The sequence below is a fragment of the Tamandua tetradactyla genome, chromosome 16 (genome assembly GCF_023851605.1).
Source record: "Tamandua tetradactyla isolate mTamTet1 chromosome 16, mTamTet1.pri, whole genome shotgun sequence".
Taxonomy (NCBI): domain Eukaryota; kingdom Metazoa; phylum Chordata; class Mammalia; order Pilosa; family Myrmecophagidae; genus Tamandua; species Tamandua tetradactyla.
The window spans coordinates 69,651,732-69,669,781 of record NC_135342.1 but is presented as its reverse complement, the minus strand read 5'-3'; the positions used below and the strand labels follow the sequence as shown (position 1 = coordinate 69,669,781).

Below are 18,050 nucleotides of genomic sequence, written 5' to 3'. Positions count from 1 at the left end.
CTCTAATGAATATAGATGCAAAAATCCTCAATAAAATTCTAGCAAATCATATCCAACAACACATTAAAAGAATTATACATCATGACCAAGTAGGATTCATCCCAGGTATGCAAGGATGGTTCAACATAAGAAAATCAATTAATGTAATACACCATATCAACAAATCAAAGCAGAAAAATCACATGATCATCTCAATTGATGCAGAGAAGGCATTCGACAAGATTCAACATCCTTTCCTGTTGAAAACACTTCAAAAGATAGGAATACAAGGGAACTTCCTTAAAATGATAGAGGGAATATATGAAAAACCCACAGCTAATATCATCCTCAATGGGGAAAAATTGAAAACTTTCCCCCTAAGATCAGGAACAAGACAAGGATGTCCACTATCACCACTATTATTCAACATTGTGTTGGAGGTTCTAGCCAGAGCAATTAGACAAGAAAAAGAAATACAAGGCATCAAAATTGGAAAGGAAGAAGTAAAACTATCACTGTTTGCAGACGATATGATACTATACGTCGAAAACCCGGAAAAATCCACAACAAAACTACTAGAGCTAATAAATGAGTACAGCAAAGTAGCAGGTTACAAGATCAACATTCAAAAATCTGTAGCATTTCTATACACTAGCAATGAACAAGCGGAGGGGGAAATCAAGAAACGAATCCCATTTACAATTGCAACTAAAAGAATAAAATACCTAGGAATAAATTTAACTAAAGAGACAAAAAACCTATATAAAGAAAACTACAAAAAACTGCTAAAAGAAATCACAGAAGACCTAAATAGACGGAAGGGCATACCATGTTCATGGATTGGAAGACTAAACATAGTTAAGATGTCAAGCCTACCTAAATTGATTTACAGATTCAATGCAATACCAATCAAAATCCCAACAACTTATTTTTCAGAAACAGAAAACCAATAAGCAAATTTATCTGGAAGGGCAGGGTGCCCCGAATTGCAAAAAACATCTTGAGGAAAAAAAACGAAGCTGGAGGTCTTGCGCTGCCTGACTTTAAGGCATATTATGAAGCCACAGTGGTCAAAACAGCAACAGCATGGTATTGGCATAAAGATAGATATAGACCAATGGAATCGAATAGAGTGCTCAGATATAGACCCTCTCATCTATGGACATTTGATCTTTGATAAGGCAGTCAAGCCAGCTCACCTGGGACAGAACAGTCTCTTCAATAAATGGTGCCTAGAGAACTGGATATCCATACGCAAAAGAATGAAAGAAGACTCATCTCTCACACCCTATACAAAAGTTAACTCAAAATGGATCAAAGATCTAAACATTAGGTCTAAGACCATAAAACAGTTAGAGGAAAATGTTGGGAGATATCTTATGGATCTTACAACTGGAGGCGGTTTTATGGACCTTAAACCTAAAGCAAGAGCACTGAAGAAGGAAATATAAATGGGAACTCCTCAAAATTAAACACTTTTGTGCATCAAAGAACTTCATCAAGAAAGTAGAAAGACAGCCTTCACAATGGGAGACAATATTTGGAAATGATATATCAGATAAAGGTCTAGTATCCAGAATTTATAAAGAGATTGTTCATCTCAACAACAAAAAGACAGCCAACCCAATTACAAAATGGGAAAAAGACTTGAACAGACACCTACCAGAAGAGGAAATACGGATGGCCAAGAGGCACATGAAGAGATGCTCAATGTCCCTGGCCATTAGAGAAATGCAAATCAAAACCACAATGAGATATCATCTCACACCCACCAGAATGGCCATTATCAACAAAACAGAAAATGACAAGTGCTGGAGAGGATGCGGAGAAAGAGGCACACTTATCCACTGTTGGTGGGAATGTCAAAGGGTGCAACCACTGTGGAAGGCAGTTTGGCGGTTCCTCAAAAAGCTGAATATAGAACTGCCATACGACCCAGCAATACCATTGCTAGGTATCTACTCAAAGGACTTAAGGGCAAAGACACAAACGGACATTTGCACACCAATGTTTATAGCAGCATTATTTACAATGGCAAGGAGATGGAAACAGCCAAAATCTCCATCAACAGAAGAGTGGCTAAACAAACTGTGGTATATACATACGATGGAATATTATGCAGCCTTAAGACAAGATAAACTTATGAACCATGTAATAACATGGATGGACCTAGAGAATATTATGCTGAGTGAATCCAGCCAAAAACTAAAGGACAAATACTGTATGGTCCCACTGATGTGAACGGACATTCGAGAATAAACTTGAAATATGTCATTGGTAACAGAGTTCAGCAGGAGTTAGAAACAGGGTAAGACAATGGGTAATTGAAGCTGAAGGGATACAGACTGTGCAACAGGACTAGATACAAAAACTCAAAAATGGACAGCACAATAATACCTAATTGTAAAGCAATCATGTTAAAACACTGAATGAAGCTGCATCTGAGCTATAGGTTTTCGTTTTGTTTTGTTTTGTTTTGTTTTGATTTTACTATTATTACTTTTATTTTTTTCTCTATATTAACATTCTATATCTTTTTCGGTTATGTTGCTAGTTCTTCTAAACCAATGCAAATGTACTAAGAAATGATGATCATGCATCTATGTGATGATGTTAAGAATTAATGATTGCATGTGTAGAATGGTATGATCTCTAAATGTTGGGTTAATTTCTTTTTTTCCGTTAATTAAAAAAAAAAAAAAAAAAAAAGAGAAGGGATAATTGGAGATGAAGGGATACAGACTGTACAACGGGACTGGATATAAAAACTCAGAAATGGACAGCACAATACTACCCAATTGTAATGCAATTATGTTAAAACACTGAATGAAGCTGCATGTGAGGTATAGGTTTTTTGTTTTTGTTTTTTTTGTTTTTTTTCTTTCTATTATTGTTTTAATTCTTATTCTGTTGTCTTTTTATTTCTTTTTCTAAATCGATGCAAATGTACTAAGAAATGATGAATATGCAACTATGTGATGTTATTAAGAATTACTGATTGTACATGTAGATTGGAATGATTTCTAATTGTTTTGTTAATTCTTTTTTTAATTAATAAAAAAAAATAAAAATAAAAAAAATTAAAAAAAAAAAAAAAAACGAAGCTGGAGGTCTTGCGCTGCCTGACTTTAAGGCATATTATGAAGCCACAGTGGTCAAAACAGCAACAGCATGGTATTGGCATAAAGATAGATATAGACCAATGGAATCGAATAGAGTGCTCAGATATAGACCCTCTCATCTATGGACATTTGATCTTTGATAAGGCAGTCAAGCCAGCTCACCTGGGACAGAACAGTCTCTTCAATAAATGGTGCCTAGAGAACTGGATATCCATAGGCAAAAGAATGAAAGAGGACCCGTATCTCACACCCTATACAAAAGTTAACTCAAAATGGATCAAAGATCTAAACATTAGGTCTAAGACCACAAAACAGTTAGAGGAAAATGTTGGGAGATATCTTATGAATCTTACAATTGCAGGCAGCTTTATGGACCTTAAACCTAAAGCAAGAGCACTGAAGAAGGAAATAAATAAATGGGAGCTCCTCAAAATTAAACACTTTTGTGCATCAAAGAACTTCATCAAGAAAGTAGAAAGACAGCCTACACAATGGGAGACAATATTTGGAAATGACATATCAGATAAAGGTCTAGTATCCAGAATTTATAAAGAGATTGTTCAGCTCAACAACAAAAAGACAGCCAACCCAATTACAAAATGGGAAAAAGACTTCAACAGACACCTACCAGAAGAGGAAATACAAATGGCCAAAAGGCACATGAAGAGATGCTCAATGTCCCTGGACATTAGAGAAATGCAAATCAAAACCACAATGAGATATCATCTCACACCCACCAGAATGGCCATTATCAACAAAACAGAAAATGACAAGTGCTGGAGAGGATGCGGAGAAAGAGGCACACTTATCCACTGTTGGTGGGAATGTCAAATGGTGCAACCACTGTGGAAGGCAGTTTGGCGGTTCCTCAAAAAGCTGAATATAGAATTGCCATACGACCCAACAATACCATTGCTGGGAATATACTCAAAGGACTTAAGGGCAAAGACACAAACGGACATTTGCACACCAATGTTTATAGCAGCGTTATTTACAATTGCAAAGAGATGGAAACAGTCGAAATCTCCATCAACAGAAGAGTGGCTAAACAAACTGTGGTATATACATACGATGGAATACTATGCAGCTTTAAGACAGGATAAACTTATGAAGCATGTAATAACATGGATGGACCTAGAGAACATTATGCTGAGTGAGTCTAGCCAAAAACTAAAAGACAAATACTGTATGGTCCCACTGATGTGAACCGACATTCGAGAATAAACTTGGAATATGTCATTGGTAACAGAATCCAGCAGGATTTAGAAACAGGGTAAGATAATGGGTAATTGGAGCTGAAGGGATACAGACTGTGCAGCAGGACTAGATACAAAAACTCTAAAATGGACAACACAATAATGCCTAATTGTAAAGTAATCATGTTAAAACACTGAATGAAGCTGCATCTGAGCTATAATAAAAAAAAAAGAGATGCGCATCTTTATTAGCTATAAGGGAAATGAGATATCACCTCACATCTATAAGGCTGCTATTAAACAAATAAAAAACTACAAATATTGGACAGGATGTGCAGAAAATGGAATACTTATTCACTGCTGCTGGGAATGTATAATGGTATAGCCGCTGTGGAAAACAGTCTGGTGGTTCCTTAGAAAACAAAATATTGAGTTGCCTTACCACCTGGCAATACCACTACTTGGAAAAACCCAGAAGAGCTGAAAGGAGTGACAGAGACTTTCGGACACCGATGTTCATGGCAGTCATTATTCACGATTGTCAAAAGATGGAAACAATTCAAGTGCCCATCAACAGACAAGTGGATAAAACAAAATGTGGTATATACATACGATGAAATATTATGCAGCAGTTAAGACAAAACGAGGTCCTGAAGAATATGACAACATGGATGAACCTTGAGGACGTAATGGTGAGTGAAATAAGCCAGATACAAAAAGGACAGATACTGTATGATTTCCTTATTATGACCCTGGTAAAGGTAAACTCAGAAGTTTATATTATAGAATACAGAGGACCTAGAGAAACACAGAAGCTAGAGATGGGTGTGGGTGAACTGGTTAGCTAATGAGGATGAACTTAAATGGAAGGGAATGGATAGAAGTGAAGGCAATTAATCAGTGGATTTATAAGTAACATTGCCATGTGAAGTTGAACATGATTGAAAAGGGTTGTATGGAGACATGTGTCCCACCAATTAACACTACAAATGCAAATAAGTTCTTGCATGAATACTTCAAAGGTATGAATCTTGTACAAAGAGTCAGTAATAGAGGGGTATAAGGGGAAAACTACCATTGCATACTTTGGTCTATATTTAACAAGAAGACATCAACAGTACCACAGTAATTCCAAAGGTAAATAATTAGGGCAAAAAACAAGAGTTGAGGGAAGGTTCAGATTTTCTATTTGGTCTGGATGCATTTATTGCTTATTTTTATCTTTGAAGCAACGAAAGTTGTCTAAAATTGAGAGTGCTGATGATTGTACAACTAAGTGAGGATAATGTGAGACATGAATTATTGACTTTGGCCATTATCCATAATGCCCAATGGATGGAGGTGGCTGAAAAAGAGAATTTTGACTGAAATTTGACTGAAAAGGAGAATGGCGAACTGTGACGGAATATTGTGTGGCCACAGAAAGGAATGAACTTGTGAGGTATGCAATGAGGTGAATGAACCTTGGAGACATTGTTGCAAAATAAGTAAAAAACAAATGAGTAAATATGGTATGGCCTCTTTTACAAAATACTTATAAGAAAATTCGAGTCTAGTTGTAAGCTTTTAAGAACCGTCACATTTAGTCTGGAATATTAACGTTACTTCCAGATTTTGAGATGCTGTGCTATATATGTATGACCTGGTATTTCCCTGGAACTTTGGCTATTTGTGGGATGACTAAGACTCAGAGTTGCAGTTTTGGAGCTCTGAAAGTCAGCATTGCCACATACAACAACTGTTAAACCAAAAAAGAAAGTGGCTTCAACTGGAGACAAGAATGAAGCCTGATCTGGTCAGGACTAAATCAGAATACAGGGATAAAGATGATATTGCCTGTACTTTAGAACTTCACCAACTATATGAGGCCAAAGAAAGAGAAGTTTATTTTGTCTAAAACTTGAATTCTCAGTAACACATAATCTAACTCAACCTATCTGGATAGCTCATTTAAACAACCCAAATACATAGAGCCCAGAATGGGAAGGAGGGCTTGTCATCCTGTACAGCTTAAGGTAATACCCAAATAAATCTCAGAGTATGTTGGGCAGATAATTAAAAAGTATTGGCAAAGTCCCTTGAGGGACTCAAGAAAAAACACAGAATTATTCAACTTTACCACTGGGGAAACCCCTGATACTGTCTCAGACATTAGGGATCCCCAAGTCAATAGGTCAAGCTCTTTATTTGGAGGCTTGCTCTTAGGAAGCTTATTTCTGTAGCAGAGAAGCCAAGCCTATCCATAGTTATGCCTAAGAGTTACTTCCAGAAAACCTCTGTTGTTGTTCAGAGGTGGCCTCTCTCTCTCTCAGCCCAACTCTGCAAGGAAAATAATTATCTTCCCCCCTACATGGGACATGACATCCAAATGTGAAAGTCTCCCTGGAAATGTGGGACATGACTACCAGGGATGAGCCAGGCCCTGGCAAGGTGGGATTGACAATGCCTTCCTGACCAAAAGGGAGAAAAGAAATATAACAAAATAAGGTATCAGTGGCTAAGAGAGTTCAAATAGAGTCCAGGGGCTATTCTGAAGGCTACTCTTATGCAAACTTCAGCTAGATATTGACAATAACCACGGTTTGCCAAATTCTAATAAAAAACCACTCCTGTTAACCTAAACAACACCTAAAGCTCTATCTGAGATTTTACAAAAGTTTCATGTGCTAAGATTTCTTTCCTGAAATCTATAACCTCCAGATGGATTCTAGGCCAGATAAGCCCTGAAACCCAGACGGTCCAGCTTCTCCAAGAGTATCAACTAGTTCCATCCCCCAACCTATATTATCAACGCCCCTTTCCAATATGAAAACATTAGAATGGGTATAGCCCAAATACCCCTAAAGATTGGGAGAAGGATAAAAGGGGAAGGAGGAGTTATAACAGAGAAGATAGGATTTAATATATGAATGACTGCTGAATCATTACACTGCTATTTCTTTTAGTATACAGTGTTTTGGAGCAGCTAGAAGGAAAAACCTGGAATTGTGGCACTATAACCTGTAATAAACTCTGAAATCCATTCTAACTACTTCTTACAATGTACTTTGAAATTTACTGCTTTTTTTTGGATATATGTTATATTTCAAAATAAATAACATTAAAAAATAGTAATGTATAAATAATTCAAACTAAAAATCAGATGAAGATCAATAAAATTTGAGAGATGTTTCTTGGAGAAGACTAATAAAACAAGACAAATATGTCAAGAGTTTTAAAAATAGAGACAGAGAGACAAATAAATAATATAGGATTACAAAAAGAGAACATAAAACCGGTAATTTATAACAACATAAGAGATTACTATGAAAACTTCATACCAGTAAATCTGAAGTCTTACCTAGAATGGGAAAAAACAATAACACACAAACACGCATTTAAAAAAAAATAAAACAGACTCAAGATTCTGAAAAAAACCTGCTTCTTACACATGATATCAAGCATGAGACACCCAGAAAAGCAAGACTAAAACAACCAACTGTACTGTCAAGGAAGAAATCACTCAACAGAACCCAACTCAGAGATGGCTCACTTGTTGAAATATCAGAAAGAGAATTTAAAATAACCATGATACATGTATTAAAGGCGCTAATGGAAAAGTTGAATTTCATGCATGATCAAATAGGAACCTTCAGCTGAGAGACTGAAACTCCAAGAAAATAGCAAATAGAAATGCTAGAATACAGCAGCATGGTAACAGAGATGAACAAATACCTTCAACAGGCTCCTTAAACTAAACAGAGTCAATTAAAATTTCAGTGAACTTGGAGATAGGTCAAAAAGAAATTATCCGAAGTGAAAAACTACAGGAAAAAAGTGGAAGAAAAAAAAAGGAGAGAGCTATGAGGGCTGTGCGACAATAAGAAATGGTCTAACAAATACGTAAGGAAAAAAGAGAAAACAGGGCAGAAAAAGTACTTAAATAGATAACGGCTGAGAATTTTCCAAAAAGTAATGAATGACATCAAACCACAGATCCAAGAAGGTCAGAGAACTGATCCAAAGAGAATATATACTGAAAAATAAAGATAAGAACAAAGAAACCACAGCTGGATCCATAATGTGTCATCCACTGAAAACCAAAGTGATGAGAAAGTCTTGAAAACAAAGAGAGATAATAAAAGACGTTACATACACAGAAACCACAGCAAAGTAACTGAATTTTTCATCAGATAATATAAAAGTCAGAAAACAATGCAGCAAGATTTTTAAACATGTTTTAGGGAAAAATCTATCAACCCAGAATTCTATATCCAGCAAAAGTATATTTTAAAAAACAAGGTGGACTTCCGGAGAAGATGGCGGCTTAGTAAGACGCGCGGGTCTTAGTTCCTCCTCCAGAAAAGCAACTAAAGAAACAGAAACAATACAAAACAGCTCCCGGAGTCACGACAGAGACCAAAAAAGACAGCGTACCCCATTCTGGAACGGCTGAACGGGTAGGGAGAATCCACTGCTGTGAGATACCCGAGGGGTGCACGTTTTCCCGGCTGGGGTGGCTGGCGTCTGGGGTCCCCTCCACGCACGTGGCTCCCCGGTCTGACTGGGAACATTGGATAGCGGGGCCCTCCCGTCACGCGTGGCGTCTCGGGCCAGCTGGGCAATTTGGACCGGCACTCCCCCAAGCCACGGCCAGCGACCCCCGCCTCCACGCGCGGTTTCCCGGGCTGACTGCCCCGCAGACAAACGACCGCCACGAGCGCCACCTACTGGGCAGGAAAAGAAAAACAGAGCCCAGAGATTCCACAGAAAAACCTTTCAACCAGCTGGGTCCCACACCCAGGGAGATCTGATCAAATGCCCAGACACCAGCAGAAAATAATGGATGACGCTCGGAAAATTGAAGATATGGCCCAATCAAAGGAACAAACCAATAGTTCAAATGAGATACAGGAGCTGAGACAACTAATGCTGAATATACGAACAGAAATGGAAAAACTCTTCAAAAACCAAATCAATAAATTGAGGGAGGACATGAAGAAGATATGGGCTGAACAAAAAGAAGAAATAGAAAATCTGAAAAAACAAATCACAGAACTTGTGGGAGTGAAGGACAAAGAAGAAAAAATGGAAAAAAACAATGGATACCTACAATGGTAGATCTAAAGAGACAGAAGCTACAATTAGTGAACTGGAGGATGGAACAACTGAATTCCAAAAAGAAACAGAAACTATAGGGAAAAGAATGGAAAAACTTGAGCAGGGAATCAGGGAACTGAATGACAATATGAAGCGCACAAATATACGTGTTGTGGGTGTCCCAGAAGGAGAAGAGAAGGGAAAAGGAGGAGAAAAACTAATGGAAGAAATTATCACTGAAAATTTCCCAACTCTTATGAAAGACCTAAATATACAGATCCAAGAAGTGCAGCGCACCCCAAAGAGAATAGACCCAAATAGGCGTTCTCCAAGACATTTACTAGTTAGAATGTCAGAGGTCAAAGAGAAAGAGAGGATCTTGAAAGCAGCAAGAGAAAAACAATCTGTCACATACAAGGGAAACCCAATAAGACTATGTGTAGATTTCTCAGCAGAAACCATGGAAGCTAGAAGACAGTGGGATGATATATTTAAATCACTAAAAGAGAAAAACTGCCAACCAAGACTCCTATATCCAGCAAAATTGTCCTTCAAAAATGAAGGAGAAATTAAAACATTTATAGACAAAAAGTCACTGAGAGAATTTGTGACCAAGAGACCAGCTCTGCAAGAAATACTAAAGGGAGCACTAGAGTCAGAACCGAAAAGACAGAAGAGAGAGGTATGGAGTAAAGTGTAGAAAGAAGGAAAATCAGATATGATATATATAATACAAAAGCCAAAATGGTAGAGGAAAATATTATCCAAACAGTAATAACACTAAAAGTTAATGGACTGAATTTCCCAATCAAAAGACATAGAATGGCAGAATGGATTCAGCTTTAAGACAAGATAAACTTATGAACCATGTAATAACATGGATGGACCTAGAGAATATTATGCTGAGTGAATCCAGCCAAAAACTAAAGGACAAATACTGTATGGTCCCACTGATGTGAACGGACATTCGAGAATAAACTTGAAATATGTCATTGGTAACAGAGTTCAGCAGGAGTTAGAAACAGGGTAAGACAATGGGTAATTGAAGCTGAAGGGATACAGACTGTGCAACAGGACTAGATACAAAAACTCAAAAATGGACAGCACAATAATACCTAATTGTAAAGCAATCATGTTAAAACACTGAATGAAGCTGCATCTGAGCTATAGGTTTTCGTTTTGTTTTGTTTTGTTTTGTTTTGATTTTACTATTATTACTTTTATTTTTTTCTCTATATTAACATTCTATATCTTTTTCGGTTATGTTGCTAGTTCTTCTAAACCAATGCAAATGTACTAAGAAATGATGATCATGCATCTATGTGATGATGTTAAGAAGTAATGATTGCATGTGTAGAATGGTATGATCTCTAAATGTTGGGTTAATTTCTTTTTTTCCGTTAATTAAAAAAAAAAAAAAGAGAAGGGATAATTGGAGATGAAGGGATACAGACTGTACAACGGGACTGGATATAAAAACTCAGAAATGGACAGCACAATACTACCCAATTGTAATGCAATTATGTTAAAACACTGAATGAAGCTGCATGTGAGGTATAGGTTTTTTGTTTTTGTTTTTTTTGTTTTTTTTTCTTTCTATTATTGTTTTAATTCTTATTCTGTTGTCTTTTTATTTCTTTTTCTAAATTGATGCAAATGTACTAAGAAATGATGAATATGCAACTATGTGATGTTATTAAGAATTACTGATTGTACATGTAGATTGGAATGATTTCTAATTGTTTTGTTAATTCTTTTTTTAATTAATAAAAAAAAAAAAAAAAAAAAAAAAAAAAAAAAAAAACAAGGTGAAGCAGGTGAACTCACCTCCTATATGAACGTTACTCCCAGGGGTGTAAATCTCCCTGGCAATGTGAGACAGAAAGCCCAGGATAAACTGGGACCCAGCATCAGGAGATTGAGAAAGACTTCTTGACCAAAAGCGAGAGGAGAGAAATGAGACAAAATTAAGTTTCCATGGTGGAGAGATTTCAAGAGGTTATCCTGGAGGTTATTCTTATGCATTATAGAGACATTCCTTTTCAGTTTATGGTATATTGAAGAGGCTAGAGGAATACCTGAAACTGTTGGGCTGTGTTCCAGTAGCCTAGATTCTTGAAGACAATTGTATAAAGATACAATGTTTACAATGTGACTGTGTGATTGTGAAAACCTTGTGTCTGACGGCTCCTTTTGCCAGGATATGGACAGATGAGTAAAAAGTATGGATTAAAAAAAATAATAATGGGGGTACAAAGGACAAAATAAACTGGGCAGATGGAAACACCAGTGGTCAATGAAAGGGAGGGATAAGCTGTGGTATGTATGAGTTTTTCTTTTTATTTCTTTTCCTGAAGTGACACAAATATTCTAAAAAAATGATCATGGTAACAAATACACAATTATGTGATGATATCATGAATCATGAATTGTACACCATGTATAGAATGCATGGGTGTGAAGATTTCTCAATTTAAAAAAAAGTCAAATAACTTTTTTCAAATATTCAAAAATGGAAAGAATTCATTACTAGTAGACCTATACTACAAGAAAATACAAAAAAAGTTCCTCAGGTAGAAAGAACATGATGGAAGACAGAAATTCAGACTAACACACAGAAATGACCTCTGGGAATGGATAAATTGAAGATATAAAATTTTTCTTACTTTTAATCACTCTAAAAGATAACTGACAATCTATAGCAAAAGTAGCAGCAAAATTTTGTGGGTTTACAGCAAATGCAAAAATAAAATGTACGATAATAGCAGAAAAGATGGAGGATGGAATTGGGAGTATGCTGTTAAAAGGATCTTATCCTAAACACAAAGCAGTGAAATATCTTTTAGGTCCACTGTGATTAAGGTCACAAAATGTTTATTGTAAACCTTAAACCACCAATGAAAAAGAAAAAGTGTAAGCTATGAGTCAATATCGGAGATAAAACATAATTATAAAAAATTCTTAAAAGTAAGAAGAAAAGTGAAGGAACAAAAACAGAGGAACAAATGGGAAAAATAGCAAAATATTACATTTTAATCTAACCATATCATTAATTGCTATAAACATACCGATTAAAAGACAGAAATTGTAAAATGTGATTAAAAACACCAAACTATATGCTATCAACAAGCAGTCTATTTTAATGACAAGAACACAACTTGATGAAAAGTAAAGGGATGGGAAAAAATACACCTTACAAACACTAACCAAAATAAAACTGAGATAGGGCAGCGCAATGGTGGCTCAGCGGCAGAATTCTCGCCTGCCATGCCAGAGATCCAGGTTCAATTCCTGAGCCTGCCCATGACAAAAAAAGAAAAATGAAAACTGGAGTAATAACTATTAATTTCAGACAAAATAGACTTCATAAGGATAGTCACACCAGGGACGAAGAGTAACATCCCATAACAACAAATGTGTCAAACTACCAGGCAGACATAATTCTAACTATAAATACACATGCAGAAAAAAAAAAAAGCTTTAGAAAGTAAAAAGCAGACAGAAGTAAAATTTAAAAACTGATGAATCTACAATCATTGGAAACTTCAATATTCTTCTTTCAAGAGCTGAAAGAACAAATGGATACAAAACCAGAAAGGATGATGAAGACCTAAACTACATTATCAACCAGTCTGAGCTATTCAATGTTTACAGAAAACTCTACCAGAACACACATTCAAATACACAGAAAATATCCACCAAGATAGATCTATTCTCAGACATAAAACAAACCTCAACAAATGTGCAAGAACTGAAATCACTAACACAGTCTACACTTTAACCAAAATACAATTAAATTAAATATCAATAATAGAAAAAACTCTGGAAAATCCTCATTTGGAAATTAAACAACACACTTTCAAATACCAAAAGGTGAAAAATAAAATCACAAATTTTAAAACATTTTTAATTGAATGTAAACGAAAACACAATACATAAAAATATGGCTAAAGCAGTAGTTTAAGGGACACTTATAATATTAAACTATTTGCTGTTAGAAAATAAGAAAGGTCTTAAGGATCTCAGTTTCCACCTTAAAAACAAAAACAAAAACAAAAAGGAGCTAATTAAACCCAGAGTGAGCAAAATAAAGGAAATAATAAGCACAAAAAAAGCAAAGATCAAGGGAACCAAAAACAGGGCAACAAAAGAGAAGAGCCAAAAGCCAGCTGTTTGAAAAGATTAGTTAACCCTCTAGCCACACTGACCAAGGAGGAAAAAAAAGAAGACACAAATCAGCAGTATCAGATATGATAGGAGTCATCACTACAAATCCAACAGACATTAAAAGTGTTTTCTTTGAAAACAAAGAGAAAATAGAAATGTCAAATAACCAAAATAAGGAAAGTGGGGAATACCCCCTAAATACAAGAGAAAACAAACAAAATAGTGGAAAAAAGACTCCATCTCTAATAGCAATTAAAGGCTACAAAGGAATGAATTAAGAAAAACGCAAAATCTTGTATGAAGATTACAAAATGCTGCTGAGAAGCAGAAACAAAGACCTGAGCAAACTGGAAGGCCCAAAGGAAGAACAGGCTTCGTAAGGGCATTCACTCCCCCTAATTTAATGCAACCATTATGGCAGCGCAATAAATGTATTAACAGAATTTCTAAAATACATTTCTAAATAAAGTGGCAGGCTTCTGGGTGCCATAAAAGGAAAGAACTGTAAATTCAACTACAGATAAATTAATAACGTCAGCATAACAAAAACTACCAGGAAGGAAAGTCAAAACATAAGTGAAAAATATCTGTAACCAGCTAACACAAAGTCCAGCCGGCTGTGTGACCTTGGATAAATCACGTCGCCTTTCTGAAGATCAGGAGTCTCACAGGGAAGAGTGAGGGTTGGCTGAAAAGACTTCTGCCAGGAGACCACAGCTTTTCCTCCCCGGGCGCACAGCGAGCCCAGGAACCGCGCGAGGCCGTGGATCCCCGCCCACCCCACCCCCGCTAGGCCCGCGCGCCGCGGGATGACGGCCCCGACCCCGGCTCGCCGCGCCGGCTAGGCCTGGTCACGCGCGTTCCCGCAGGGGCTTCGGAGTCGCTCCCGCGCGGCCGGAGACCCTCACCGCCTTTCGGAGCCCCTGCTCCTGACAAAGGAAGCAAGGCAAGTCCTCGCGACCGCCCTTCCCCTCCGTTATCCCGGTCCCCGCAAGTCCGGACAGGCTAGCCCCGCCCGCCCCTCCCGGAGGAGAGCGCCCCGAGGCCCCGGACGCCGCCCCGAGGGTCACCGCTGCCTGAGAGTCGCCGAAGTTTGGGTTCCCACCCCGCGCGGGCACGAGTCCTTCCCACATCCCTGCCCCCATGGCCCCCAGCCCCGCGGAGCCGCTAGCAGTCTGCCTCTTACCTGGAGGGGCGTACCCTCCACTCGCGGCCCGGTGCAGGGCCGGGTCACGGCACGGGGCAGCGAGGACGCGCGGAGACTGGGGCCCAGTGGCCCACTCGCGGCTGGTGTGGGGGAAGGGCGGCCCCCGGGCACATGCGGCACATGCGCAGTCGCAGGCGTTGCTCGCCTTTCTCAGCGTCCTCCGGTCAGCTTCAGGACTACATTTCCCATAAGCCTCGGAGGCCGCGCCCTTAGCAACGCTCAGGAAAGTATACTTGCGGGTCCCTTGGTTCCCCATGTTCTCAGCAGGTTGTGAGAGCCGAGTCTCAATTACCTCCCCCAAATCCCAAAACCTGGCTTTTAAAATTTACGCAAATAATCCGTGAAAGCTGTATTTATGTAGAAAATATGTACAAAATAAAAGAGACAGAAAATATCACCCATAATCTCACTTTCCATAGATAACTGTAGCATTAAATTCACACCTTTGTGATATTTTTACAAAATTGGGTCATGAGAGTATCAAGTGTCGCAACTAGTTTTTTTTTTTTAAAAAAAGTTTTTTATTGTTAAATATAATACATGTATGGCGCAGTGTTACCCTCTGAGTTACCAGATCAAGTGAGTTCTTCCGATGCTCGCGCAGTGTGGCAGAAGCTCTTTCATTTCTTTCTCCTGAGAAAGGGCGCTCACAGTTACAAGCTGCAAGCCAGGGCAGAGAATGGGAGCGCGCAGGCTCCTTTTATCACAGTCCCTAATGCAGAGGAGACCCTCTCCCCTCCCCGTTCACCATTGGCTGGCTACTTAGGAGATACAAAGCTAGTCTCGGAAAATAGCCAAGCAAAAAGTGGGCTTTCTACACCTTATTATCATAATTAGTCATTTAATTTTTAACCAATCACAGATTAGGGTAAATTGAATATTTAATTTACATATCCGACTGCTCTTATATAGAGGGGATCATTTGAATAAACTTTATGCCCTAAACACCTATCGTATTCTAGTAAATTTAATCCCTCATGTATTGACGTAATTTGGGGGGAAATGTGGGCCAGGTTAGGAGGTGGAGACTTAAACAAAGGGGCTTCCGTACTTCCTTATTTGAGTGAGAGGAGTCCACCATCCCTTACATATATACAAGAAAAAGAAAAAAAAGCAATGATTTTCAAAGTACCCTTCAAAAAGAAGATACAGAACAGATTTTGGAGTTTGTTATGGGTTACCATTCCACTATTTCAGATTTTTTTCCTTCTGAAAAAATAACATATATACAAAATATGTTGTGAAAAATAACATATATACAAAAAAATAACATATATACAAAACAATAAATACCAAAGCACATCACCACAATTAGTTGTAGAACACGTTTCAGAGTTTGGTATGGGTTACAATTCCACAATTTTAGGCTCTTACTACCAGCTGCTCAAAGATACCGGAGACTGAAAGAAATGTAATGATTCAGCAATCATACTCATTTGTTAAACCCTATCTTCTCTATATAACTCCACCACCAGCTTTGATCTTTCTTTGACACTTTACAGTATTTGGACTATGCCTATTCTAACCTTTTCCTGTGGAAAGGGGTTGTCGATAATTTGAGATAGGAAGACGGAACTAGTTGATGTTCTTGAGAGGCTGGGCCCTCTTAGGTTTCAGGACTTATCTGGACCAGGGACCCATCTGAAGGTTGTAGGTTTCTGAAAGTTACTCTAGTGCATGGAACCCTTGTGGAGTCTTATATGGTACTCTAGGTATTCTTTAGGATTGGCTGGAATGGTTTTGATTGGGGTTTGGAAAGTTATGGTAGGTAGCAATGTCTAACTGAAGCTTGTGTAAGAGTGATCTCCAGAGTAGCCTCTCAGCTCTATTTGAATTCTATCAGCCACTGATAACCTTATTTGTTACCCTTCTTTTCCCCCTTTTTGTCAGGGTGGTGTTGTTGATCCCACCGTGCTAGGGCCATAGTCATCCCTGGGAGTCATGTCCCATGCCACTGGGGAGATTTTCACTGCAAATAGCTTTTTTTTCATTCCCCATGTTTTTTGGGGGGCATGGTCAAGCTTCAAAAATCAAACCCAGGTCTCTGGCATAGCAGTCAAAATTCTGCCACTGAGCCAGGGGTGCACTGCAACTAGCTTTTAATTAAAGGAATATATAGTAAGTGTTTTTTTAGTAAGCTTTTTTGTCTCATGTGGTAACAATAACAAAATAATTTCCATTCATGAGAATAAAAAAAATGTAAATATCTGGGTATAAACTAAGAAAGATTATGTAAAATTATATGAAGATAGGAAACATACTGAGTGTCTTTACGAAAGACTCCCCACTTTCCACAATGGGATAGCTCAATATTTTTTGATATGATTCCAATCAAAATCTCAGTCAGGTATTTTTGTTATTTATTGTTTGCAATGTCTTACTTTTTTGTTTGTTTGATGGAATAATTCATAAATCATCAGAAGGAAAAATAATACTCAGGATATTTTGAAAAAGTGTTATATCAGATAGAAAAATTTATTACAGGGGGTGCAATGATAGTTCAGTGGTCGAATTGTCACCTGATGGGGGAGACCCGGGTTCGATTCCCAGTCCATGCCCTTCCAAAAAAAACAAACAAGCAAAACAAACAAACAAAAGATTTCAACAAATGGTGCTGCGATAATGGGATACTCACATAGGAAAATAATGAAATGGCCCTGTCATATAGCATACAAAAAAAAATTTATTACAATGCTAAACTAATAAAAACTTATTTGTAGTGATTCCAGAAAATATCAAATAAAGACTTGAGTATACATTAATTTAGTGTCTATTTTCAAAGCTCTGGTGAAAGTCTGGAGTATTCCATGATCACTGTTGAGAAACTTGTTAACAGTCTGAGGGAAAAAGGGTTAGATTCCTGAGATTACACATTAGAACCATTAAATAAAACTTGGATACATGATATAAATTTAAAACTGAAGCTATTTAAGTAATTATAAGGAAATGATAAGGGCATGTTTTTCATACTTTTGGGATAAGAAGGTGTCATGGTTAGGTTCATGTGTCAACTTGGCCAGGTGGTGGTACCTGGTTGTCTCGTCGGGCAAGCACTGGCCTGTCTGTTGCTATGAGGAGATTTCATGGGCTTAAATCATGATCACATCGGCTGCATCCATAGCTGATTGCATTTGTAATCATCCAAGGGGAGTGTCTTGTTCAACGAGTGATGCTTAATCTAATCATTGGAAGACTTTTAAGGAGGATTCAGAAAGGATAGTCACTTGTCTTCCTGCTTCAACCAGCCAGCCTCTCCTGAGAGTTCTTTGAGCTGCCAGCTTGCAGCCTGCCCAACAGACC

General features: G+C 37.8%; 1 protein-coding gene across 5 annotated transcripts in view; it reads right to left on the bottom strand.

The window, feature by feature from the left end:
* Positions 1–14,845, bottom strand: part of LOC143659758 (uncharacterized) — a 79,360-nt gene extending 64,515 nt beyond the window's left edge. For 2 of the 5 annotated variants that reach the window (XM_077133051.1, XM_077133054.1), the window contains exon 1: positions 14,730–14,841. The gene's annotated coding sequence lies outside the window, so the exon portion shown is untranslated. Of the gene's footprint in view, positions 1–14,451; positions 14,536–14,729 lie in introns of those variants that run through there. The other 3 variants (XM_077133056.1, XM_077133052.1, XM_077133053.1) reach the window with 3 other exon arrangements.
* Between the last annotated feature and the right edge of the window lie 3,205 nt (positions 14,846–18,050).